Source organism: Arvicola amphibius, chromosome 12 (assembly GCF_903992535.2).
Source record: "Arvicola amphibius chromosome 12, mArvAmp1.2, whole genome shotgun sequence".
In the NCBI taxonomy this organism is placed as follows: domain Eukaryota; kingdom Metazoa; phylum Chordata; class Mammalia; order Rodentia; family Cricetidae; genus Arvicola; species Arvicola amphibius.
Window position 1 is genome coordinate 11,335,703 of NC_052058.2, and position 25,828 is coordinate 11,361,530.

Below are 25,828 nucleotides of genomic sequence, written 5' to 3' on the forward strand. Positions count from 1 at the left end.
CAGCAAATGCTATAAAGTCCCAAATGGTGGTAGCAGGCCATGTGGTGGCAGACAGCAGGCCCTGCGAACAGCCAGTCCCAGGCAGAGATGGCTGCCGGTCCCCGAGCAGTGGCTGGTCCCAGGCAGGGAGACACACGGCGGGCTGGCCGAAGATGGAGACATGGATAGACATGACTTACAGAGTGAGGTTGAATATTATTTATTCAGGGGGGTTATGAAGGGGGAAGGGAGAAGGGGGGAGAGAGAGGGGGGAAAGCAGAGAAGTGGGGAGAGAGGCAAAGAAGAAGCTGCCTTTCTGAGGGGAAGATGGAAAAGAGAGCAAGCTCAGGCCGGAAGCTGAAGATCAGCCTGCCTCAGCGAAGGAAGGGGGAGGGATGGGCGTGGCTTGTCTCTTAAAGGGACAGGGACCAAACCATAACAAAAGGTGTGTGCTATCACGCCTAGCCAGTCATGTCTTATCATAGCAATAGAAAAGTAACTAAGACAGGTACTTGCTGTGTAAGCCTGGTGACTTAAGTTTGAATCCTAGAACCCACATAAAGGTGGAAGGAGAGAACCAACTCCACAATGTGTCTTTTGACCTCCACATAAGTGCTGTGGTACACCTCCCTCAACCTCTCTCTCTCTCTCTCTCTCTCTCTCTCTCTCTCTCTCTCTCTCTCTCTCATACACACACAGAGAGAGAGAGAGAGAGAGAAAGAGAGAGAGAGAGAGAGAGAAAGAGAGAGAAAGAGAGATAAATAAATGACTTTCTTATCACGGTGCTGGCTTTGAACACAGAACCTCATTCAAGCTGTGCAATTTCTCTACCATTGAACAGCTGCCCAGCCTTGAGAATACTTTTAATATAAGAAATATTTCAAGAGATTCATTTAAAAATGAGGTAGCCTTCTGCAGAGGAAGAGGATAAATTGGACTCTGCTATGCACTGGCTTGGTGACCTTGGCATTTGGAGTTATGCTTTTATAAGATTGACTGGGATTGCTTCGGGAGCCGCCGGTTACCGTCCAGCCATGGCCAAGTCCAAGAACCACACCACACACAACCAGTCCCGGAAGTGGCACAGAAATGGCATCAAGAAACCCTGGTCACAAAAATACGAATCTCTCAAGGGGGTCGACCCCAAGTTCTTGAGGAACATGCGCTTTGCCAAGAAGCACAACAAGAAAGGCCTGAAGAAGATGCAGGCAAATAATGCAAAGGCCACGAGTGCACGTGCGGAGGCCATCAAGGCCCTGGTGAAGCCCCAGGTGGTGAAGCCCAAGGTGCCAAAGGTCCCAGCTGCAAACTCACCCTTCTTGCTTTCATCGCTCACCCCAAGCTTGGGAAGCGGATTAGAAGCTACATGGCCAGGGGGCGTAGGCTCCAAAAAAACAAAGCCCAAGGTTCAAGCCAAGGCAGAGGCCTCAGCTGCAGCTCAGGCTCCCAAAGGTGCCCAGGCCCCTGTGAAGGCCCCATAAGAAAGGTCTCAGTCTGCCGATGTGAAGAGATGGACTGGTGTGGATATCTACACAGTGTCTGCAGATGGTCAGGACCTTGTGCTGTTTTTACAAATAAACTTGAGGCAAGTTCTGTTAAAAAAAAAAAAAAAAAGATTGACTGGGATTGTGTAAAGCAGTGCCATCGTAGTGTTAGTAAGAGTTGGTGTCACTATTCCAGCTTGCACATGCTCCATGTTCAAGACAGTATTCGGAGAGCCCCAGGGGCAGGACCCTATCCTGACGAGAGATTTACTTAAAGTGTGTGTGTATTTTCAAGACAGAGTCTTTTGTGTAGCCTTGACTGTTCTGGAACTCACTTTGTAGACCAGGCTGGCCTTGAACTCACTGAGATCCGCCTGCCTCTGCCTCCCACGTGCTGGGATTAAAGGCCTGCACCACCACCGCCTGGCATGATTTACTTGAATTTTAAAACAAAAATAGACTATCGTGAAAACAGGGTAACAAGATAGTATTAAAACAAAAAGTAACAAAAAGGATAGCTCCTCACAGTTCCAAAGTGCAAGAATCTTGCCACCCTCAAACTCTATGAGTTCCATGGTGAGGTGAGGGACAGGCTGCAGAATGAGAAGTTACCTGAATTCACTTAGTACTCGTGCTTCAGATCCAATGTGCCCCCCCACCCCCGCCTTCACGTCAAATTGGCTTCCAGACAGATAAAGAATGTGAAGCTCTCACGACCATTTGTCAGGGATCCCCGTGCCTGAGGTCAGGTGCAGGGACATGGGTCACAACAGCTGTCGTTGCACAGCTGCTGGCTGTGAGCCCTGGCAGGGCTATTTCGGGTCCACCGAGTGTTCCTTGCCTCACTGCAAAGCTTCAGAAATGCTTTGAGCTATTCAAGGACAAAAGGCCCTTAGCAGCCTTGGTTCCTAGGCGTTCAGCCTTCTGCTAGCTTGGCCAGGGTAGGCTGGCTCCTGGTGGGGAAGGCTTCCGGTGTCTGCAGGCTGAAGTTTCTGGTGATCCATAATCACCATTCCTTCAAGTCCAAAACCTTTGAAAAGATTTCTGCCCTTTTCTTTTTCTGGTAACCACAGCTAAATGTCTAATATTAGCCCTTCCCCTGAGATGGAAGCAGCGAGCAGCTCATGTGTTGAGGAATAGCTATACAGGTTGAGTCTTCTTTATCTGAACTGCTTGGAACTGGAATTGTTTTGGTTATTTTTTGGTGTGTTTGTTTGTTTAGACAGAGTCTTGCTATGTAGCCCAATGTGTTCTCTAACTGTTGGATCACCTGGGCCTTCTAGGCTGAGACCAGCCTTGGTGACATAATGAAATACCATTAAAAAAAAGATGTGATGGTCCATGCCTGTGATATCATCATCACTAGGGAAGTAGGAAAAAAAGAAGACTTTTAGTTCAAGGCCAGCCTTGGCTACTTTGAGAGCTCGGAGTTATCCTTGGCTAACGACACTTTGTCTAACTAGCATCACCAAAAGACAGGTCAGGATGCTCATGAGGGCGAGGTGCCCACCACCAGGTCTGATGACTCGAGCTGGATCCCCAGGACACGTGAGGGAAGAGAATCAGTTCTCACAAGTTGTCCTTCCACCTCCACACAAATGCTGTAAGGCACACGAGCACACCACACACAATACCTAAAATGGTTTGTTATTCGTTTGGTTGGCTTTGGTTCTTCAAGATAGGGTTTCTCTATGTAGCCCTGGATGTCCTGGAACTCACTCTGTAGACCAGGCTGGCCTAAGACTTAGAGATCTGACTGCATCTGCTTCCCAAGTGCTGGAATAAATTGGTTTTAAAGGAAAGGAAAGGAAAGGGAAGGAAAGGAAAGGAAAGGAAAGGAAAGGAAAGGAAAGAAGAAAGGAAGGAAAGAAAGAATGAGCAGTCAAGTGTGGTGTCGCACACCTTATTAAAGCACTAGGGAGGCAGAGGCAGGCGGAGCTCTGAGTTCAAGGCCAGCCTGGTCTACAGAGTGAGTTCCAGGATAGCCAGGGCTGCATAGTGAGACCTTGTCTCAAAACAAAGAAAGAAAAAAAAGAAAGGAGAGAGAGAGAGAGAGAGAGAGAGAGAGAGAGAGAGAGAGAGAGAGAGAGAGAGAGAGAGAGAGAGAGAGAGAGAGAGGGGGGGAGGAGAAAAACAACAGAAGAGAAAGACGTGAGACTTCATTTTGGAACACCGAGGCTCAGATCTTCCAGTCAGGATGTTCGCACTGTGGTAGCTGACAGTGACTGCCACCTGCCCCAGGTGTAACAATGTGCTAACAACTTCCAGGCTCTTGTTTCTGTTCTACAACCTCATGCATAGGTAGCTACTATTGCCACAACGCAGTGTACTGTCCCCAAAGTACTGCTGTCTCATGGCGGCCGTGTCGTGCCCACGGCTCCAGAAGTAACCTCCTTTTCCATCAACAGAGTGAATCCCTCAGTAATTGGCAGTGGGAAGGCAGACCCGTGGGTCTTTCCACACCAGCCAAAGGAGCAGCTTACTGGCTTCTCTTCCCTTTTTCCATTCTCCCAACCCATTAACCCTACATGCTTGTGATTCTGGGTCTCTGCTTCAAATATGATTTTTTAAACCACATCCCTAAAGACTGATGAGCTGTTGTGTTGGCCTCCATCCTCCCCTGAACGCTGCAATAGTCCTTTTTTTTTTTTTGGCCTAGGGGACAAAGGTGCTGACAAAAAGATAGGATGGGCTAGAGAACAGGCCAGAACCAGATGCACTGAATTTTTTAGTGTAACAAGAAGCCTAGGTGGAGAGCATTCGTCATTTATCATGCAGGCAGCCCCAGGCAACAGCTGCCAAGTGCCAAATGATGCCCTGCCTGTTGGCAGACTGCTGGGACACTCTTCCACAGACCAGCACAGCAGCCCTTTCCTCTGTCCCCCTCCGCCCCGCCCCCAAAGCCCGTTCTCAGCAAACATATGGGAGCCATTCTGGGCTTACTCCTTCCCTTCCAGTGTCCGAGGAACGTTGATGACAGGGGATTTACAACAGCCCAAAATGGAGCATTTTGTTTTCTTTTGGACTATTCCAAGTTTGGGGGCCTGTTAAAAGTTTTGTAACCACATAAATATTTATCCGGAGGCTTTGGTTACTACATAAACATAACAAATATGACACTGGGCCCCAGTACTATAAGTCGCATAAATGTCCTTCCAGTTCAGAAAGGGGAAAACCAATAGAGGCCTTTGGAATGGATTATTTTTATCATGAAATATTTTTCACGGCTATTTTTATGCTAGGCTTTTTAAAATACCAAAATATATTTGTCCTTGACTGTATATAGCTATTCAGACCTCACTTACTGTTCATCTGCCAACTTGTTTAAGCATGTCCCTGGATCGCGGGGATATGGAGGGAATGTGCATGGTGCAACACAGGCTGCACCTTTAGAAACACACACAGGCCAACAGCCGAAGCCTAGGATAAAGCACTGCTGCTCTGAGCTTGTCACCTCTGAAGGTCAGACATGACTTTGTATCCAAAGCCACAGCTTTATGTTTGTTAACAGCCTCTAGTTGACACACGTGTTGGGTATTCAAGAGAGGAAATATTTAGTGCCCCATATTATTATTATTATTATTATCGTTGTTGTTATTATTATTATTATTATTGACAGGAGTTCTTGTAGTCCATTCTGGTCTTGAATTCACTATATAGCCAAGGTCAACCTTGAACTTCTGGTCCCCATACCTCTACCACTAGAGCAGTGGTTTTCAAGCTGTGGGCTGACACTGCTTTGATGGTTGAACCACCCTTTCATGGGGGTCACCTAAGATCACTGGAAAACAGAGATATTTACATTATGATTCACAACAGTAGCGAAATTATGGTTATGAAGTAGCAACAAAAATAATCTTATGGTTGGAGATCAGCACAACACGAGGAACTATGTTAAAGGCCACAGCATTAGGAAGGCCGAGACCACTGCCCTGGAGTATCTGAATGGCAGCCACATCTCTATGCCCAGTGTATGTGGTGCTGGAGATGGAGTCCAGGGCTTTTTGAATGCTAAGTAGCCAATGTACAATTGAACTACGTCCCCAACCCTCAGATGTCATTAAAGACAAACACTCAAGTACTCAGAATGGAGCACATTAATGAAATGAAATGTGGTGGGAAATAATACTGTGTATGGTTATTGTTTGTTTTGCCAGTATGGGGACAGGACCCAGGGCCTTGTATTTGCTAAGTAAATGTTCTACCCTTGAACTGTACTCCTGGCCATTCATTCTGATGTTAAACCCCTCCGTTTGCCACAGAACCATCCTCCCTATCTAAAGGGTGAAGTCTGGTGTGCACACATGAAGTTCGTGTTCCACGGGGCTACCCGAGTCACCATTTTCTACTTACAAAGGTTACACACATTACCTAGATGTTGAGAGAAGGCACCTGGCATAAGGTTCCATTCGGCTATTGCTAGTGGTTAATCCAAGAAAAAAGCCGTTCCCTGGAGGGCCTGCTCCCTGGACCCTGGCGTGGATCAGTTCCTCCATATTCTCCCAGCTCCCTGCTGCCACGGCCAGCTGATGTGGTAAAGCGAGCACGTGTGCTGAGGAATGGTAAATACAGCAGTATGGTCGCCCCTGTTTTCTTCGCTCATGTCTGTGCTCAAGGAAATACTGAACAGCAAATGGCTTAATGACTTGCTCCAAATTTTCCAACATGTTCATGGAGGAAATAGCTGAAATTTCTGATACTCTTTTTTATTACAATTATTTATTTGTTGGGGGAGGGTAGAGGGACCGTGTGTCACGGGATCCACATGTGGGTCAGAGGACAAACTGTGGGAGCCGGTTCTCTCCTTTTATCGGGTGGGTCCTAGGAATTGACTCAAGCTGCCAGGCTTGGCACAGCTACCTTTATTTGCTGGTCCATTCTGTCAGCTCCAATTTCTGACTTTCAAGCCCAGGAGACTCAGTTCTAAGTGGAGAGGCTCAGAAATAGTAGACATGATGGTAGATTCCAGCTTCTCCTCGTTCTTCTTCACTCCTTGTCCAATAATCCTTCCTACAGCCAACAAAGACCACAAGTCCACCACTGGACACAAAGAATTTGGAATATTCCCACATCCTTCTCTACCAGCTAGACGCTCACAGTCCCAAACCAGCAACTGACTGCCCTGGCCACCCTCTCGCCTTGAAAGGCAGACACACTCTGGTCCATTCACATTAGCGCTTGGGAGGGTGGTTGGAGATGGGTCCTTGCCCATCCCTTGTTTCCCCTCCTCCTACAGTGACTCCATCAGTTTGCTGCTCACACACAGTCCTGGTTCTCCGCTGAACCCTAACAAAGTAGTCGGTGTGTTGTGCAGGGGATCTGCAGAAGACATGGGTGCTCAGCCTCACAGGGCTTCCAGCTCCCCGGGGACCTGGAGCATTGAACAGAGCCAGCTGGGATCACTGTGGAAAAGGGACGGTGAACAATAGGGTGTGTGTAGCCTGAGGTGTCCAGTGACTTTTAGAGACAGGCCGCAGAGCAGCCTGGGTGGCCACACACAGACCTAAGTGGACAGACAGACTTCGCCCCTGCTTTGACTTCAGACTCTTTATCTGTCTCGAAAAAAACCAAAAAAACAAAAAAAAAAAAAAGAAAGAGAAAGCCATTCGTATACTGAGCTAGAATTTTGAGCGCGAACACAAACAGATGCTGACACTGAAGATTTCCCATCTAGCCAACAGAAACGCCCCCAGCCTGCCAGACACGGATAACTTGAGTCCTGGAATTCTAGCCTTGGTTAACCCAAATCCACAAAGTTGCAAAGTCTGGGGACGGCACTGTTTTTCAATTATGTTCTGTCCTGAGCCGACCCACTGAGTTTATTTCTCCCACAAGTTTACCCCCCGGCATGGTGATCACTGTTAGACAGATACCTCAAAATAAACAAGTGAGCCAACCAGACAGACAGACAAAAGGAAAAAGGGGTTAAAGTTCTGTTTTTGTTTTTTTACAGCACAACTTCTATCAATTTTAACTTGACTGAAAACTCCCCTAGTTGCTCGGTATAGTTGTCACATTTTGTTGGGCCTAGATAGTCTATTAAAAACAGTGCCACTTTAGGGCTTGGGAGATGGCTCAAGTGTTAGGAGCACTTGTTCTTGCAGAAGACCCTGGTTTGGCTCCCAGCACCCACAAGGTGACTCCAACCATCTGTAGCTCCAGTTCCAAGGGATCCGAAGTCTTCTGACCTCAGCAGACACCAGGCACGAACATGCAGGCAAAACACTCATGCACATAGAATAAAACAAAACCCACTGTGCTATGGTTTGCAGAGCTCCCAAGCCCATTGTCTAGTGTTTTGACAACTTGTGTTGCTGTTGGAAGGTCCTGGAATCTCTAGGCAGAGGAGCTGTGAGAAGTCAGATCACTAAGGGTGTTTCCCTGAAGGGGATATTGAGTCCCTGGCCCCTTTTGTCTCCTTCAATTTGCTGACACAAAACACTGCAAGTTCCCTCTGCCATTTGCCTCTGCCATCGTGTGCTGCCTTGCTACAGGGCCAAAAGCAAAGAGCCAATGAACCATGAACTGAACCATCTACAACTGTGAGTCAAAGCAGACCCTTCTTCTGTTTAAACAGCTTTGTGTCAGGCATTTTGATGCAGTGATGGAATGCTGACCAACACAGTTACAATCTGAACAAAAGTACATTAAAGACTGCAGGTACACCTAACAGAGAAGGTGTGTGTATAAAATGCATAAGAACTTGGTTTCAACCTCCCTACCCCCATCCCACCCCTACCCAAGGCATTACCAATACCTCCTTGGTTTTAGTATCAACCCTTGTCTGCTGAAGGAGGCCTCTGATTAAAAGATAACATGACTTGGGAGGTAGAGGTAAATGATTGAAGTCAAGGCCAACCTGGGCTTTAAAATAAGATCTGTCTCAATCAAGAAAGAAAAAAAAAGCAAAACCAACCCAAAATATATTTAAGGTAGGCCTGGAACATAGCTTAGTTGGTAGAGTATATGCCTAGCATTCACAAAACCCTGAGTTTGGTTCCTAGGACTGCATAAACCTGTAATTCCAGCACTTGAGAGGTGGAGGCAAGAGGATCAGAAGTTCAAGATCATCCTCAGCTACATAGCAAGTTTAAGGCCAGCCTGGGATATATAAGGTCTTGTTTTAAAAAAAATGTATGGATGAATACCAGCATTCTAAATGCATTTCTCTCAGCAAAGTCCTGGTCTTCCAGAAGCTTCTTGGAAAACAAAGTTTTATTTTTCAAGTGTGTGTGTGTGTCTGTGTACCCAGAGGGTTGACTCTGGCAACCTAAGGATATATAAGTGGCATAATAGGAAACTCAGGAATATGAGGATTTATTTTTAGCAATGATTTTTGTTTAAATTATAAAGAGGAGAGAAGGAAAAGAAATATGGTCGATAATGAAGGAATGTTGAGTCCTGGAATGATCATTAAAGTGTCAGAAAGAAAACCAACTACAACTTACTTGATTCTCTTGAACCAGTATGGTGTTGACAGCATACATGTATGAAGGACACAGGACAGGCCTCTGTGACAGCAGACATGTATGAAAGGCACAGGACAGGCCTCTTACAGAGTTCTAGCCCTTCTTTGCAGTCATATGTTTGAAGGACATGGCTCCTAGGGTATACTGTGAAGGTAGTGGGCCTTTTCAGATACTGAATGTGCTGGCTAATGAGTTGTAAAAGGAGGGAACCTCAACTGAGAAAAATCTCCACATTATCCAGCCTAATTAGTGATTGACAGGGGAGCCCAGCCTAAGGTGGATGAGGCCACCCTTCGGCTGGTGGTCTTGGATTCTACAAAAAGCAGACTGAGCAAGTTGGGGAAAGCAAGCTAGTAAACAGCACCCCTCCAAGGTTTCTGCATCAGCTCCTGCCTCCAGGTTCCAGCCCTGTTTGAGTTCCTGTCCTGACTTCCTTCAGTCATGACCAGTACTGTTGGAAGTAAAAGCCAAATAAATGTCTTCCTCCTCAACTTGCTTTTTGGTCACAGTGTTTTATCCCAGCAATAGAATCCCTGATTAAGACACCGAGCCATGGGCTTGCTGGTCATGTGTCTCTGGACTTCACAAGATCATAATTGCAAGCTGTCTGTCCTGTATGTCTTGCCATTGTATGGGCTGACATCCAAGAGGATCCTGCCAACTGTTTCCATGCTATGCCAAGGTAGGGAAAGAGAGAAGTCCCAGATGGGGACCAGCCAGAAAGCGGTGCCTGCTGTGAGAGCAGAGAGAGCTGAAGGAGAGAGCTCTCAGTCAGGAAAGGGATGGTCTGAGAGGGTGAGGGGCCAAGGTCAACAGACAAAACACCCACCTCTGCTTCCTCACAGTCGACTGTACTGCGTTCTCAAGTGTGATCAAGCATTTCATCATGGCTCATTGATAAAGTTTGTACCTCAGAGCAGTGTTCTAGAAACATCAGTTCCCTGACTTGAGAGCAATAGGGAATATCTGGGGGAAAATCAGGGTAATTGTAGAAACAGTACAGATCATAGCTCAGAATAAGCTGGAGCCCTGGATTTCAGACCCAGCCTTCCCATTACACCACCCTCTACCTTCAGTAGATCACACAGGCTGTTTCCTTTCCTGTAAACTGAGGACTGACTGTATCATTTACTACATTCTTCAAAGCAGACACTGCCAAGCCTGTCACAGGTCCTTTCTGCTGCCCTCCTTGCTCTGCACAGAGCCAGTTGCAAATGTTTGGGTGGGGTGGTGGATTCTTGCAGCCGTCATTAGTGTCTCATTTCTGCGGAAAACTTGCCCCCAGATCCCACTACCCAAGGCTACCAAAGCCTTCAACATACAAGAGTATGTTCTCTGTCCCAAAAGAATGCAAATCTCAGAACTAGCGCCAGCGAGCCGAGATGTCACAGTTCTACAATTTCTGGATTTGCTGATATTATTGGTGTAGGTGGAAGTTTCTGTCCTGCATCCCGCTCCCAAGTAACTACTAAGGAGCTTAATATTAATTACAAATGCTAAGCCAATAGCTCAGGCTTGTTCTTAGGTAACTCTTACATTTAAATTAACCCATATTTCTTATCTATGCTTTGCCATGTGGCTTAGTACCTTTGCTCAGTAAGGCATGCTCATCTTGCCCCCTCCTGCATCTGCTCACAACTCTGGATTCTGTCCTTCTTCCCAGCATTCTCAGTTTGGCTCTTTCACCTAACCTTATCCTGTCCAGCTATTGGCCAGTCAGCTTCTTTATTAAACCAATCACAGCAACATGTATTCACACGGTATAAAGGAATATTCCACGTTAGAGTATGGGGTTTCAGTTCATTGAGATGGTGACTGCCTGGAGAGGCCTGTAACAATCTGGAAGTCCCACTGGTTCCACTGGAGAGACATCTGTGCCTCACACAGCCCTGTAGGGACCCAGGCCTTTCATCATCTAGTTATCCTCATCTGTATAAAGAGGTCCAGAGTCACCGTGTAAACTCTCAGCTTGTAGGCAGATGGAAGCATGAGAGAAGACTCCTGCAAGAGCAATTTCTTTTTAAGCAAATGGTGTGGAAATGGCATCACTTGTGCTCATAGTGCACGAGGGACAACGTGGTTATGCAGCCACATGGAACTGACAGGGGCTGGAAATGAAATCTCTTGCTGGGCAGTGATATGCTGCCTTAAAGCCCATTTCTCTGGACAAACTGGGCACTGATCTGGGGAGATAGGCCCCAGTCTACCACCCTAAGGAACTAGAAAGCTATACCAGCTTGCCAGGGCTGTAGGGAGAGGGGCGGGGATCAAGGTTCCTTGAGCAGGCAGGCATCAATGGGAAAAGGAAAGGAAAAAAAAATGATTAAAATTGTTGGAAACTTTATGTCTATCAGAAGGAAAATTAACTATCAGCCAACACCAGCCTGCCTTTCCTCCCTAGCTACGGCCCGGTCTATTTTAAGGACCTCTGTCACACAGTGAGCTAGCCCAGGGATAGTCACACTTAGGAGGAAAAAATATATTTACATGAATCTTTACATGGGATTCTGTTTATAACAAAAGAAAACAAAAGGAACGCTCTGGCTGAGACAGAGAGGGCCCAGAGCCCTGGCCACCTACTCATCCTCTCTTCTCTGGTTGCCATGGAATCTCAGAGGCTGACACAGAGGCTTGATGGGAAGTGAAACTCCTCTCTTCCCCCTCGAACACCAAGGCTCCCAGGAACTCAATCTGTAAACGACTGTTCTACAGGAAGCAGGGCCCTAAGTGTCTATCAACAATGAAAGCCGCCAAAGCTTAACTGGGGCAGCAGTGACCCTTGCTCCAGACTGTATAGCCAATGTGAGGATCCATGCTCCCAATGTGGGTGGGCATCACTTGATTATTACAGAGGCTCATGGGTCTTCTGATTTCTGTTTTTCTGACATCGGGGTGTTTATATATTATGATGGACTTAATTAATAACACAACCAGCAGAGCATGGTGATTTACTCCGGTAGTCCCAGCACTCATCTGAGGCGAGCCAGGGATACACAGTGTGCTCTAGGCAAGCCTGGGCTACAGGCTGCCTCCACACAACAACAAACAGCATAAACATCAATTGTATCAGGGCTACAGTTGGATATGGAAAACATGTCATCTGCTCTAAGAAGTGTTTTCACTGCCATGCAAAGCCATGGGAGGACCAGGTCCCTCCTAGCCCAGGGACAGCTATGGGACTGCACAGCACTGAGCAGGTCAAAAGGCATGACCCCTGGCAAGGCACCGCTAGCACTAACAGCCAGTGGTCAGTGGTTTTTCCTCCTGCTGGTGTAAACTAGGGAGGAAGAATGAGGTGTGTGAGAAGACTGCACACTGCAGCTCAGGATTGATCTGGACAGCTTCAGATGGAGCCTGTGGAATGTGCAGAGCCCGAGGGCCCAGCAGCCCCGTGCAGAGGGCAGAAGAACACGGTGACGTTCAGCTCCGGTCTCACACACACACACACACACACACACACACACACAGAGAGAGAGAGAGAGAGAGAGAGAGAGAGAGAGAGAGAGCGAGAGAGAGAGAGAGAGAGAGAGAGAGAGAGAGAGAGAGAGAGAGAGAGAGAGAGAGAGAATGAGGAGGTGCGCTAATTCACTCCCTGCAAAGGTAACTAGAAGGCTTCTGTAGGAAAACCGTGCAAGACAGGCAAAACCCGAGGCCATAGTTTTTCTCCTGCACCTTTAGACCAGATGAAGGCTCCTGAGTCACAACACATCCCCCAAAGAAAGAATCTTCCCATTGGGCCTTGGGTTAAATGTGATGCTAAGTTTTCAACAGGTGCTCTGGTCCAGCACAGATGGGCAAATACAGGGACTCGGTGGCCCATGCTGCTAATCCCTGGAGGTTAAGGAAGGAGGATCAAGAATTCTTTAAAAAAAAAAAAGGAAGAAGAAAAATGGGACAAGGAGACAAATAATTGAAATAATGCTTGGCCCAATTACTCTTCTGAGAATATACAGTTCAACTGTTTCACACTTGGAAAACTCAGAGCTCTGATAGTGCCACATGTGGATCCAAAACTCTAGGATTTTTTTTTTTTCACATTGCTAGGGAGAGTGTAAACTGGAACAACCGTTTCAGAAGACCATTTATTTTTTTGTTGTTAAATGGAAGGTTTAGGTGCCTAAGACTTAGGTATTTTATTCCTATAGATGGATGGATAAATATTCCATTTATTTATTTTATTTTGTGTGGGCATGTGCATGCCATGGTGTGAGTGTGAGCAGGTCCGAGGAGAGCTTGCAGAAGTTGGTTCTCTCCTTTGACCATGTAGGTTCCAGGGTTGAACTCAGTTCATCAGGCTTAGGCTTGTCAGCCAGCACCTTGTCCCGAGCCAACTCAAGGGCTGTAGATATATATAATCTTTTTTTCAAACATATGTCTGTTAAGTAGGTTGTGAAATCAATCAATAACTTGCTGCTACTGCTGCTGTTGTTGTTGTTGTTTGAGACAGGGTTTCTCTGGCTGTCGAAGAACTCACTTTGTAGACCAGGCTGGCCTTGAACTCACAGAGAACTGTTTCTGCCTCCAGAGTGCTGGGATTAAAGGCAAGTGCTTCCCTGGCCCTGGCAATTTGTTGTTTTTTTTTTTTATAAAGTCCCCAAATAGTTAAATGCGCGCGTGCGCGCACACACACAGACACACACACACACACACACACACACACTTGCAAGTGTGATAAAACTTTACTTTTAAAGCCCAAAAGTCACAAACTTAGGATAGTGAAATGGAAGGCAAGGTACTTGTCATATGCTGCTGCTTCTTAAATTGTAGGGAGGCATCATAGGTGTTTGACTACTGCAGTTTATAATGTGTAGATATGAGCCATATGTGTACATATATGTAATACTTCAATGCACAGAATATTATATAAAACTAAAGCCAACATAGCTATAAAAATGCCTGATATACTTGCTAAAAAGCCTATGTGTAGTGGGCAGTGCTACACGCCTGTCAGCCCAGTATTTGGGAGGCAGAGGAAGGAAGATTGAGAGCTTCGTGACCCCCAGGGCTACATAGCAAGTTCAAGGCCAACCTAGGCTACAAACTAATTTAGGTGTGGCATCATGTGCCTTTAATCCCAGCTCTTGTGGGCGGAGGCAGATGGATCTCCGTGAGTTCAAGGCCAGCCTGGTCTGGCTGAGACTTCAAGGTCAGCAAGGGCTACACAGTGAGACTGTCAAAAACAAACAAACAAACAAACAAACAAACAAACAAAAGAATCTGAGTGTGGTGGTTTACGCCTGTGAACTCAGAACTTTAGAGGCTGAGGCAAGAAGACTGTTAAGAGTTTGAGGTTTGAGACCAGTCTGAGTTGCATAAGATTATAGAAAGGAAGGAAGGAAGGAAGGAAGGAAGGAAGGAAGGAAGGAAGGAAGGAAGGAAGGAAGGAAGGAAGGAAGGAAGGAGGGAGGGAAAGAAGGAGGCAGGCAGGTAAGCAGAACTTAAAAAAAACACTAAAATACAAACAAACAATAACAATAGAAACCCTTACATCTGTTTATAGTAAGCATATACTTCTCCATTATGAAATAGAGGTGTCTGTCAAAACCAACAACAACAAAAATATGGAGTGACGACGAAGAAACAGCACGAATCCTTTAGGCTGTCATCATCACTGGAGCACTGTGGCAGTGAGGGCCAGGATCATTTTCACAGCTGGGAAGTGAGCTGGGAAGTCTCCTCCTGGGACCAGCCTTTACTGCTATAGCAGACAAGATTTCCAGAATAAATTCGCTCGCACTGCCTGTTGACTTGGACTAAAATCCATTGCCTTTCCCAAACTGCATTGTTGCACAAACCTACTTTTGCCGGTGAGAGCGTGCAGGCTGCAGACAAGCGCAGTTCTTTAGTAGACACAATTCATTTGCTGCTCTCATTCTCAAAACTCAATTGAAATGGATGTCTTCTTTAAGTTAACACAGGCAATGGCTTCTAGGCAAACACTTACCGACATAAATTATGAAGTAGGAGCTGAGAGATGGCTCAGTGATTAAGAGCACGTATTGCTTTGAAGAGTACCTGAGTTTGGTTCTAAAGACCAACAACTGAGTAGGCTAGCAGCTGCCTGTGAGTCCAGCTCCAGGGAATCTGGTGCCCCTGGCATCCACACGCTCCTGCATGGACATGCATATTGGTACACAGGCATGTTCATGCACACACACACACACAGACACACAATTTAAAATAATAAATCTTACCAATAATAATTCATGAAGTATTTATGATTACCTATTACCAAGAATAAAGCAAAAGTGGCCACAGAGTTGGGGCTACATCTGTTCTAAGATATTAATATGGCTACACTAAAGCAGGCTTTACTGCCTTAACACCTTCCCTGGCCCCAAGGACACAGTGGAATACATATATCAATTTTGAACTTCTGGCTTACATAGATGGAGCCAGCTTTCATATCTTTGAATTATAGATTGTATATTCTGTCACCAGATTGACACGATGAAGTCCTAATCCTGGTGTCTCAGAATTCCTTATTTTGAAACAAGGTAATCATAGCTATGTTCTTTAGGTGGTAGGAGTTTACACTAGAGCAGTGTGGGCCCTAATCCAGCAGAACCACTGTCCTCATACAAAGGGAGATTTAGACAGGGACACAGATGTGCACAAGGAGAGAAAATGCCCTGTATAGAGGAAGACAGACACCAGATTACAGGAGCCAGGGAAGCCTTACCAGAAGACACTCCCAGACAAAACAAACAAAAAGCCCTCCACCAACAAAATTCAGAAACAGGTCTGGTACGGTGCTTGCTTGAATCCTGAATTTGCAGCCTCCAGACTGTAAGACAAAGGGCCTCCCTTGTTCTAAGCTCCTCACAAATCCATGCCTTCTTATTCTTTAAGGCTTAGGGCTCGGGTCCAGTTGATCTAAAATCTGTTTATAGCCTTCTTACCTTCTGAAAGGACTAAGTTCTTGCTTTCACAAGTTATTCTGAAAACATTGCTGGGAAAAATGGTACATGCCTTTAAACCCAGCACTCAAGAAGCTGAGACAGGAGGATTTCTGCTGTGTATTAAGTGTGAGGTCAGTTGGGCCAGCCCTAATGCTGTCATAAATGAATAAATGGTTTGTTAAGGACATTCCATGATCCAAAGCAATGTCTCTTCCAATCTGGAGTTAGGAATGTTGGACCAAACATTGTAATTAAGCATTTGTCTTCTTTTCTTCTGCACAAGCAGGGATGCCAAAGTGCTTACTTTTGCTTGTTCCGCCATTGTCATTCGCCACTAATACAAATGGATTTGTAGACAGATAAGGAGCAGGGTCCAACAGTACCACTACACTTTTCTGAAAGAGTTCAAAGACACCTGATATGCTGGGAGACACAGGAAAAATGGCTAGCACTCTCTTGAATTGCTTAAGGGCATTTGGTAGTGTGGAGGTTACATGTGCAATGATACTTTTATGTCCAAACTCTTTATATCCACACAAAATCCCTGTGGAAATAAAGGCATACTGGCTAAGCTGTCTATGGTAGTTTGAATGTAAGTGGCCCCCATAAACTAGGAGTGGCACTATCAGGAGGTGTAGCTTTGTTGGAGGAAGTGTGTCAGGAGGAAGTGTGTCACTATGGAGGTGGGCTTTGAGCTCTCATATATGCTCAAGCCATGCTGAGTATCTCAGTTCACTTCCTGTTGCCTTTGGATCAAGATGTAGACTTCTCAGCTCCTTCTCTAGCACCATGTCTGCATGCATGCTGCCATACTCCTCACCATGATGGTAATAGACTAAACCTCTGAAACTGTAAGCCGCCACCTCAATTAAATGTTTTCCTTTAGTAGAGTTGCTGGGGCCATGGTCCCTTTACAGCAATAGACACTCTGACTAAGACACTGGCCCTCCCATAAGTACAACAAAACCAAGATATTCTAGGGGCATAATAGCACTTGTCTTTGGTTCCTAGCATTCTGGGGAGGGAACCTAATCTGATTCTAGGTTTGTGCTTTGGGGGGGGGGAACATGCATAACATGGGATTTCTAATCCATCTCCTACTAGATGTCAATTTAAAAATATATATTGTGGGCTAGGAATATGGCATGGCTCAGTGGTAGAACATCTGCATTCTATGAGATCCTGGGTTCAGTTCTGAGCATTAGAGGGAAATGATAAAATATAGGTGATATAAAATTTACTTTGCTGTCTCATCTGTAATGAAGCACCATAACCAAAGCAACTTGGGGACGAAAGACCTTACTCTACTTATGAGTTCACAGCACTGTGCATCATCAGAGGAAGTCAGGACTCAAGCAGGACAGGAACCTAGAGGCAGGAGCTGATACAGAAGCCACGGAGAGGTGCTGCTTACTGGCTTGCTCCCCATGGCTTGTTCAGCCTGCTTTCTTATAGAACTCAGGACCACCAAGCCAGGGATGGCACCACCCATGATGGGCTGGGCCCTCCCCATAAATCTCTAATTAAGAAAACATTCTACAGGCTTGCCTATAGACGGATCTCACGGAGGCATTTTCAATAGAGGCACAGCCAGTACACTACTGTTAAGCATATGACATCTCAGTGGCTTTAAGTGTGTTCATATTTTAGTGTAACAATTGCCACCAGCCATCTCCCGCCAGGGCTTGAATTTCTGTTTGGTTTTCCTGTACTGGTGGATGGAAACCAGGGTGTGCGTCATGCATGCCAAGAGCACTCTATCACGATGCTACACCTTGGCCCCACGTCTAGCTCTTTCAGTCATTTTATACAAATTATATCATGGTACCCTTTAGACCATAACTGCCCTTTCTCCTCAGCTCCCTTCTGTAGCAGAACATGACCTTCAACTTACTGATCTTCCCACCTCCACTTTCAGAGTGCTTAGGATTAAAAGCATGTGCCACTGTGCCTGGTTTATGTGGCACTGGAGATAAAACCCCGTGTTATATGATGCACTCTGCCACCGAGCTACACACCAGCCATTTCCTTGTTTTTTTAAAGCTAGCTCATAACATCGTGTGTATACATCACATTTTATTCAAAACGCATTTTATATGAATCTACTTGAGTATATGTATGTGCACCACATATGGGCAGGAGCCGTCAGAAGGCGGCCTTGAGTGCCCTGGATGGTTGGATCCCAGTAATTGGTGGTTGTGAAAGACCATGTGGATGTGGAGAATCAAAATCTGGTCCACTGCAAGAGCATCAAATTCTCCTAACAAATGAGCTATCTTTCCAGCTCCTGTACATCTTATTTAATCTAATTTTTTTAAATCTGTCAATGGATATGTTGGTCATCGCTCTTCAAATCTTTCCCTTTTCTGATGTCTCTTATCTATGGATCACTAGAGAAAAGGAGCCATAGTTGAGGGGTGGTGGAGGGGTGGAGGTGAGAAAAGCAGGCAGGCAGGCAGGAGGGAGGCAGGCAGGCAGGAGGGAGGCAGGCAGGCAGGCAGGCAGGAGGGAGGCAGGCAGGCAGGCAGGAGGGAGGCAGGCAGGCAGGCAGGCGGGAGGGAGGCAGGCAGGCAGGCGGGAGGGAGGCAGGCAGGCAGGCAGGAGCAGAGGCAGAATGAGCCCTGACTGCCATAGGCCCTACTCTGTTGAAAGGCCAGGGACACAGCCGTAAAGTGGCAGCCATTCACCAGTGTTGTCTGTGTCACCTGACCCTCACTCAGCTTTAGAACTCTTGGTTTAGACTCTGGCATGGCGTTCTGTGGGAGACTCCAGAATGGCACCAACATTTCTACACAAACTCACTGACCCCCATGAAGCCAGTGTGAGCATTTTGATCTGCCCTGGTGATCTGGTTATGATGTAAGTTCCAGTCTCACTTCCTCCGAAGAGCAATGTTCGAAGCCTGAGCTTTCCATTGAACTTAAATGAGTTTTTGTTACATGTTCTTCATGCATTTAGAAACCAAAATATTCTTACCCTGGACAAATTAGGCATAGTGTTATGGATTTATTAAAAATCCTGCAGGAGGGGCTGGAGAGATGGCTCTGTGGTTAAGAGTACTGACTACTCTTCCAGAGGACCCGGGTTCAATTCTCAGCACCCACATGGCAGCTTATAACTGTCTGAAGACCCCGTCGCAGGGGATCTGACACCTTTACACTAATGCACATAAAATAAAATTAAATAAACCATAAAATATTTTTAAAAAATGTTGCAGGATATCTAGTGGCAGTAGGCAGCAGAAATGTTGTAGGTCCCCAAGCGGTGATAGCAGGCCATGTGGTAGCAGACAGCAGGCCCTGAGAGCAGCCAGTCCCAGGCAGAGTTTGGCTGCCTGTCCCCAAGTGGTGGCTGGCTCCAGGCAGGGAGACACGTGGTGGGCAGGTAAGAGACAAGAGACAAGAGATATGGATAGGCACGACATGCAGAATGAAGTTGAATATTTATTCAGGGGGTTATGGAGGGGGAAGGGAGAAGGGGAGAAGAGCAGAGAGAAAGAGAGAGAGAGGAGAAAAGGAGAGAGAGAGACAGAGAAGGGGGAAAGCGGAGAAGTGGGGAGAGAGGCAGAAGCAAAGCTGCCTCTCTGAGAGGAAGACAGAAAAGAGACCTCAGGTGGGAAGCTGAAGATCAGCCTGCCTCAGTGGATGGGGGAGGGAGTGGGCGTGGCTTGTCTCTTAAAGAAACACAACAATCATTACACATAGAACATCCCAGGAATAAAAATACCCATCATCTCAGTTTACTAACCAACTCAACATAAACATCTTTTACATGAATTTAGTTCAAGTACAAAAGCTGTATTACTTAATTGGATTTTCAGCTTAACCTTTGGGGAGGTTAACACAGGTATTAGCAAACATTTCACATGTGCAGAAGCAACATATCAGAAGCATTATGTGACCCATCTAAGGCTACATATATGAGAAGTGGCCACATTGGAATTGAAAGCCAGATCTTTGGAATTTAATGTTTATGCCTTTTAAAAATAATTTTTTATGTGTGTGAGGGAAGCAGATATGTGGAGGTCAGATAACAACCTGTAGGAGTTGGTATTTTTATGATGCGGGTTCTTGAAGTCAAACTCAGATCCTCAGGCTTGGTGGCAGGTGCCTTTACGGGCTGAGTCATCTCACCAGCCCTACAGTTGTTCTTTAGCTCAAGTGATTTTATTCATGAAAACAGAGGCAGGCTTCATTGCACTGCGGATTGTGTGTGACATAGTAACAACTGGCTTTGCTAGCAGACTGTCTCATATGAGGTAAATAATATTATCGTACTTTCCAATCCACCAATGTGGCTTAGGCAGTGACGTTTCCTACCTGGGAGGTTAGGATTTAAGACAGACTGTCCCGCATGGAAAGCCTACCATTCTGATATATTTGGGTATAACTGATATAACCAAAGTCTACTGTAGCTAAGCTGGTCACCCCGTCACACTCTACACCTCTGCCCCTCTGTCATTTGAATGTGTGTTCTCCATTTCTTTCTCTTTTCCCTCCATCTTCCCTCTATCGACTCCCTCTCTCCTTCCCTCCCCTCTCTGTTCTCTTTCTTCCCCTCCAACTCTCCCCTTCTCTGCCAGTCACTGCTTCCTCCTGTATACAACCTGGTGCAGACTAGATACTTGTTTAGATAACACCAAACTCTCCCTCCAAGTCTTACTCTAAGACTCAAGCTCCTAATTGTAAGCACTATCATTCATGATCCTTTCCAAATGTACTCCTTTGTCTTGGCCAGGCTCTTGGGGTCCCATGAAGGGGCTCCTTTGCTGTTCTAACTGGGGATCTCTAGGGTATATGTATGGGGGTCTTCTGCCACCCTCATTCCGTTTACTGGCCAGGCTGGGGCACCACACAGCACAGTTGTCCCTGGCTCATTCTCTTTCAGTTTGTGAAGGGTTGAGAACAAGAATGGCAACCTTCCCAGAATAAGACTACAAATAAGACAAGGTTGACCTCTAACTCGCGGAGATCCTCCTGCCTCTGCCTCCCTAGTGCTGGGATTAAAGGCATGCGCCACCACTAGCTGACGTGAATAAGGTTTAAGGGTGCAGTTCTTCAGTGGCACTGGTTGCATCCACATGGGCATGCAACTGCCACTTCCACTCATTTCAAAATCTTCTCATCTTGCAAAACAGAAACTCTGAATACTCTAGATCTAATCCATTTCTCCTTCCCTCCGGCTCCTTGCTGTTTTTGTGAGTTCAGTAGCTTAAAGATTCTTCACAGGGGCTGGAGAGATGGCTCAGTGGTTAAGAGCACTGGCTGCTCTTCCAGAGGACCTGGGTTCAATTCCCAGCACCCATATGGCAGCTCACAACTGCCTGTAACACCCTCACACAGAGTATATATAGGCAAAACACCAGTATACATCAAATAAATAAATCTAAAAAAAAAAGGAAGAAAGAAAAAGAACCACCCCCAAGAAAAACCAGGGCTCTTGCCTGAAAGAACCCTGCCAAGGGCCGAAGGTGGTTCAGCACTTGCTGCCATCCCTGAGGATCTGAGTTTGATTCCCTGGACCCACATGGTACAGGAGAGAAGCAACACTCAGTAATTTTCCTCTGACTCTCATATATATATATATATATATATATATATATATATATATATATATATAAAGATTCTTCACAGAAGAACCATTCAGTATTTCATATAATGCTATTTTCAAGGTTCATGATTGTATCGTGTGTCAGAATGTCCTTTTTTAAGACTAAAGAATATTCCGTTGTATGACTACAGCACACTTTCTTCATCCATTCATTCATCAATGGACAAATGTCACTGAAACCTTTTGACTAATATAAATATTACTGTTATGAAATTGGACATGTAAACGATTCTGATTCTTTGCTTTCAGCTCTTTGCAGGATATACCCATAACTGGGACTGCTGGGTCGTATGGCAATTCTATTTCCACAGGAGCCACACCATCTCATGTTGCACGAGCCTCCGAGTTTTCCACTAGCTCACTACTTGTCATTTTCGGTCACATGCCTGTCTGCTAACTTTCTGGCCCTTTGTTATCTTTGGACAATAAAAACCACAGCTGTCACATTGTTGGTTCATCAAGGAGTTTCCAATATGAAGCAGTAAGTGAAGGGATATGTCACATTTTGTAGTAATGACTATAAAAGTATTATTTTATGTACGTGCATGTGTGCACATGGGTGTACACTGACATGCACCTTTAATCCCACTACTTGGGAGGTAGAGACAGGCAAATCTCTGGGAGTTCAAAGCCAGCTTGATCAGTATAGAGAGTTCCAGGATGGCCAGAGCTACACAGTGAGACCTTGTCTCAAAAAAACAAAGAAAGAACTTCCTGAGGACATCACTTAAATTTGTTTTCTAATATTTAATTTATTTAGTGTGTGTGTGTGTGTGTATGTGTGTGTGTGTCTGTGTGTGCGTGCATGCGCGCGCGCTTGCTCACATGTTTAAGGATGTCTGTGTAGAAGTCAGAGAACAGGTTCTCTCCCTCTACTGTATCAGTTCTGGGAATCAAACTCAGGGCACCAGGCTTGGAGTGCAAGAACTTCATCCTGCTGAGCTATTTCACCAGCTTAATCCCAAGCTTCCCCAAAACAAAAACCCAAAACTGACACATTTTTATAGGACCATTGTGTCAATGTTATAGATGGGGAAAGCTCCAGAGAGGTCTCCAGACTTCTGGAGTAATGATTTTTTTTTCTCAATTTAAATATCAGGAGTATTTGGCAATATTCAAACAGGAAAGTGACACACAGAATGGAAATCCAATTCAATGTTGCACTCAGAACATAAAAAAACAAAACAAAAAAGCAAAACAAAATTCATTATTTGGATAGAAAATATATAAAAAAGAGTCCTAGAAGGCTGTTGTTATATAATTCCATAAGCAGCCACTGCTTCTGAATTAATTGATAGATAGCAGTAACTTACACTGTTTTGGCTTTGTTAGGCCTTGGGGGTCAGGCTTTTATGTGTGACTTTTGTAGAGCATTTAATGAATCTTGGCAGGATGCTCATGATCTTCTGAAATCCTTGAGGAGGATATTGTCACTGCCACAGTTCTGTGTGTTGGGGGTCTTACAAATGATTAACCACTTATTAAATTTAAAATTCAAATTGTGGGTTTGGCTCTAGTTGTTGCCAGCTAAAAAATAACACTGAAAAAAAGTTAAGAAGCAATCAATCACAGACTGCCTTGATTTCTAAGTTTATGTGGGATAATCATGCAGAAGAGGAATCCTCAGATTTATGGATTAAAAACACAATAAATCATTAATATTATTGAAAATCTTTGTCATATTCCATATGGAAACTGTCTTCTTACTATATTTTAACTTGATATGTTTGAGTAAGAGAAAAGAGGTAATCAATACAAGTTACAATTTAATACTAGGTTGTTTCAAGGGTGAATATACTACTAAATTATGTTATTTTTCTTCCTTTTCTTTGAGTCAAACCATAAAAGAAAAAGCGTGACCTGTAGCAAGTATGAGCGGTCATTTGTGAGGATGTCGTGTTCCTGACGCCTTATGGATTAGGCTCCAGCGGTGTGATTCTTCATTATCACGTCTACTAGCAGCGTTAACTGGGAACCCCCGCCTTTCATCTTGTCACTCTACTGTGTACAAGATGCTGCCCCTCAAAGCGTCGGCGCTACGCCAGCACAATCTCATTAGTGCCATTGGATCCATTACTCAGTTTTGAAATCTGTTCACATATACTGCTTTGCTGGCTTTCCAAATATAGACTTTTAAGAGCAGTAGAGCCGGAACGACAGCAGAGATCAGCTGCACGCACCCTCTTCATTTCCAGAAAGAGAAGCAGAGCTCTAGCAAGGGTGAGCAAACGCCAGATTACTCTTCATTATTTATTTAATCACTGGCCCACATGCTCAACCAATGCCACTGAGTAGGAGTTAATGTGAGTGCGTGAGGCATCATCACGGTTCTTAGGTAAAGTTCACCAAGGAGAAATGGTAAAATCCACAGCCAAACTGCTACTGCAGACCATGGTGAGGATCCTATGAGCGCTGTGGAATAAACACTATCAGAGAGAGACAACAGCCGCCAGCTCTACCCAGCAAGGCTGTGGAGGCTTTACAGAACTTTTTGAGTGCGGCATTAAAGACAATCAATTTTTGTCATACAGAGAAGAGCTGAGAACAACACAGAACAGACATTACAGTCAAAGCCATGAACCCATGAGCATGTGTGATTGGAATGAGGAACACGTGACAGTATTACATGCAAATGTATAGGAGACAGGAGTCAAGCAGGAAAAGCTGGGTACAAAATGGTAGAAAATTGGTCTTTAAAAGTCTTACATGGAGCTGGGCAGTGGTGGTGCAGGCCTTTGATCCCAGCACGCAAGAGGCTAAGTCAGGTGGATCTCTGTGAGTTCGAGGTCAAAGCTAGGGCTGACACAGAGAAATCCTGTTGAAAAAGAAAACAAAGCAAAAAGTCTTAGGTGGTTAAATTGGTAGAATTATTTAATCATCACACTAAGTGTGATCTTCTTCCCCCAGAGAGAACAGTCTCAATGGAAGGCTTGTGAGCAGGGCTGGCAAAAACCACAGTGAGAGATGAAAGTTTACATTTTAGACATGGGATGACGAGAGCCTAAAAGTGGAAGAACAGCAATAAATAAGGACGAGAACAACAGCGAAACATGGTAATCATTAGACAGTGAACAACAGGAAAAGTGTCCATCGATGTGGTAGAGATTAAAATCATAAGGCAACCTCATTACATATCCACTATCATGGTGCAAATTTTTTTAAAAAAACTAACCATTCCAAGTGTTGGCAAGGATATGGATAATGGAAAATGGAACAATTCTGTTAATAGTTCAGCAATTGTTTTTAAAGCCAAATATACACTTACGACAAGATGCAGCCATCTGAATCCTGTTTACCCAAGAAAAAGAAAACACGTGTCCGCCCTTCCATTTGTTTGCTGTTGTTTGTCCCCTTTGAAACTCATGTGGAAATCAAATCTTCACAGTGAGATGTTAAGGGAGCAAAAAGTCAATCTGATTGTGGTACTTAGAAGTGGGGCCTCCGGGAGTGATGAGGGTCATGTTGTAGAGTCATGAGAGTGGAGTTCGATGGTTGAGTGATTCTAAGATGCAGGAAAAAGAGCTCTCAGCTCCACTCTTTCCATGGAATGCCCTTTCTTTCCTCTCTCTCTCTCTCTCTCTCTCTCTCTCTCTCTCTCTCTCTCTCTCTCTCTCTCTCCCTCTCCCTTCCTCCCTCCCTCCCCCCTCTCTCCTTCCCTCCCTCTCTTCCTCCCTCTCTCCATCCCTCCCTTCCTTTTCTTCTTTCTTTTTGGTTTTTGAAGACTGGTTTTGTTGTGTAGCCTTGCCTATCCTGGAACTAGCTCTGTTTACCGGGCTGGCCTTGAATTCACAGAGATCTGCCTGCCTCTGTCTCCCAAGTGATGAGATTAAAGGCATGTGCCACAACCACCCAGTTTGTAATGCTTATTCTGCCTTTGAACTCTGTCAGCAAGAAGGCCCTCACTAAATCTTGGCTCCAGTATGTTGACTCAAAATTAGTCTGTCTTTCAAATATATACACTCTGTAGTATGTTATTAGCAATAGAAAGTAGGCTAAGCCAGGTTCATACAAAGACAAGTGAACATTCATATTAACTTCATCCCTAATGGCTTCCAAACTGGAAGCAAACCACGACCAACACCATTTGATCTATGTTTATCCATAAATGAATAAATGGATTGATTTACATCATGGTATATACATACACTGTAATACAACCCTGCAGTAAAGAGAACAGATCTATGATACACAGAACATGGGAGAATCACAGAGACACACAGACTGAGTAAGAGAAATTGATCCACCATGCATTGTGACTCAAGCTTGTAATCCCGGCACTCAGGAGGCCGGAAGTCACAGGACTGCCACCTGTTTAAGGCTAACCTGGTTTACATATTGAATGTTAGGCCAACCTGGCTACAGAGTAAGATTCTGTATCAAAGAT

General features: G+C 45.1%; 1 protein-coding gene and 1 pseudogene across 9 annotated transcripts in view; one reads left to right on the plus strand and one right to left on the minus strand.

The window, feature by feature from the left end:
• Dusp10 (dual specificity phosphatase 10) overlaps positions 1 to 25,828 on the minus strand; it is a 550,627-nt gene that overhangs the window by 266,496 nt on the left and 258,303 nt on the right. The window lies entirely within an intron of this gene.
• On the plus strand, positions 1,014 to 1,460 carry LOC119827587 (annotated as a pseudogene).